At 42.6% G+C, this 2,665-nt stretch overlaps 1 non-coding gene across 1 annotated transcript; it reads right to left on the reverse strand.

Annotated features, from left to right (window-relative positions):
* Positions 1-589: 589 nt before the first annotated feature.
* LOC136150990 (U6 spliceosomal RNA) lies at positions 590-696 on the reverse strand. The gene has a single exon (XR_010659978.1). It is a non-coding gene; the product is annotated as a U6 spliceosomal RNA (small nuclear RNA).
* Between the last annotated feature and the right edge of the window lie 1,969 nt (positions 697-2,665).

Raw genomic sequence — 2,665 nt, forward strand, 5'->3', positions numbered from 1 at the left:
GTAGTTTACCTTGAGATACATTTTGTGCTCTAAGGAGATGCCAAAGCATTCAACAAAACATTGCTTGCCCACCATGTTCTAGGGACTATTCAAGTCTCTGAGGATACAGTAGTGAACAAGACAAATAGATCTCTGCCTTAAAGGGGCTCATATTCTTTTTTAAAATTATTTTTTTTATTGGAGTATATTTGCTTTACAATGTTATATTCGTTTCTACTGTACAGCAAAGTGAATCAGTCATATGTATACATGCACCCCCTCTTCTTTGGATTTCCTCCCCATTTAGGTCGCTACAGAGTGCAGAGTAGAGTTCCCTGTGCTGTATAGTAAGTTCTCATTAGTTACCTATTGTATACACAGTACCGATAGTGTATATATGTCAGTCCCAGGCTCCCAGCTCACCTCACCTCCTACTTCCTCGGTGTCCTTACATTTGTTCCCTATGTCTGTGTCTATTTCTGCTTTGCAAAGAAGATCATCTATACCATGTTCCCAGATTCCACATATATGTGTTGCTATACGATACTTGTTTTTCTCTTTCTGCCGTACTTCACTCGGTATGACAGTCTCTAGGTCCATCCATGTCTCTAAAAGTATGGAACACTTCATGAATTTGCATATCATCTTTGCTCAGAGGCCACGCTAATCTTCTCTGTATTGTTCAAATTTTAGTATATGTGCTGCCAAAGCGAGGACTAGGGGCTCACATTTTCATGGTGGGAAATAGACAATATGTAAGTAAACAAGTACGTTAGAACATTTTATAAAAAGCTACTGTCATTTAGGACTTTCTGGGTGGGCCAATGGTTGAGAATCTGCCTACCAATGCAGGGGACATGGGCTTGATCCCTGGTCTGGGAAGACCCCACATGCCACAGAGCAGCTAAGCCCACAAGCTGCAACATCTGAGCCTGCATGCTGCACGGACTGAAGCCCATGCACCTAGAGCCTATGCACGAGAAGCCACTGCAATGAGAAGCCTGGGCACCTAAACTAAAGACAGCCAGCGCACAACACTGGAGATCCAGTGCAGCCATAAATATATACATTAATTAAATAACACACCAAATACTTAAAAAAATTGTTGTTTACTCACTAAATCACGTCTGACTCTTTTGTGACCCCATGGACCGTGGCCTACCAGGCTCCTCTGTCCATGGGATTCTCCAGGCAAGAATACTGGAGTGGGTTGCCATTGCCTTTTCCAGCGGGTCTTCCTGACCCAAGGATCGAACCTGAGTCTCCTGCATTGCAGGTGAATTCTTTACCACCGAGCTACCAGGGAAGCCCAGTGACTGTAATTCAACCCAAACAGGGTGATGTGATAAGCGTGAACCCCCAGGAGGGAGCTGCTTTATGTTTGGAGCTCAGAGAACCTCTCTGAGCAGACATTTGAGCTGGAGTCTGAATGATCCCGTGGTTGTACAGAGATCTGGGGAAAGAGCATTCTGGACAGAGGGCACATGTGTACATGCCTTGACGTGGAAATAGTTTTTGTGAGTTTATGGAACAGAAAAGAGACACTAAAGCATAGTGAATGAGCAGAGATATGGTTGAAGGAGAACCAGGCCACATGGGACCTTAGAGGCGGTGCTGAGGGGTAAGTGCATTGGAAACTCAGGAAGGATAGATCCATCTATCTGTCTATCTATCATCTATCTATCTATCTGTAATCATTTTGATTACCTGTGTAAAAGAATGGTAGGGGATAAGAGTGGAAATAGGAGAGCAGATTTGAAGGTATTAGAAAATCTGGAGAAAAGGTGATGGAAGTTTGTCCTAGGGTGGTAGCTGCAGCGAGGAGAAGATTGATGAGATGAACTGATGGAGATGAAAATGAACTGAATCAGGATATATTTGAAAGGGGAACTGACTTGCGAATGGATTAGATAAAGGGAAAGGAAGCCACACTGCCTTAAGGAATATTTCCAGGGGAAAAATGAGTTAAGTTGAAAAGGAAATGTCAATCAGGCCCTGCATGTATGAATCTAGAAGTCAGGAAAAGGTTCAAGTTCAGGGTGTCCACTGGGGAGACATCAACACATAGATGATATTTATGCATATACGTTTAGGAGTCAAGGAACACAGAACACAAAATGGTGATATTTTAGACAAATGGATGGATGAGGTAAATATAGCTATCTGTTATTTATTTACATTTAATGGTAGTTGTTATTATGTATTGCATTATATGCATTTTATAGGCTATATTTTGGGCTTCCCATGTGTTGCTGGTGGTAAAGAACCTGCCTGCCAATGCAAGGCATGTAAGGGACCCTGGTTCAACCACTGGGTTGGCAAGACCCCCTGGAGAAGGGAATGGCAATCCATTCCAATATTCTTGCCTGGAGAATCCCACGGACAGAGGAGCCCTGAAGGGCTACAGTCCATAGGGCTGTAAAGAGTCGGACACGATTGAAGTGACTTAGCATGCATGCACACATACTATATTTTAAAATGGCCTCTTGCACACACTTATAAATGTGATGGGAGAAGGTTGACAGACCTTGCCATTATGCTTTATATTTTAAGGTGTTGTGATCTTCAATAGTATTTGTCAGTTTCTCAAATCAATTAGTGTTCCATGTGCCAATAATGGAAACAGAACACTTAGTGGTGTAAGTCATCTCCAGGTGCATTTCTGCCTTATTATGCAACAAGTATA

The sequence above is a fragment of the Muntiacus reevesi genome, chromosome 19 (genome assembly GCF_963930625.1).
Source record: "Muntiacus reevesi chromosome 19, mMunRee1.1, whole genome shotgun sequence".
NCBI classification, from domain to species: Eukaryota; Metazoa; Chordata; class Mammalia; order Artiodactyla; family Cervidae; genus Muntiacus; species Muntiacus reevesi.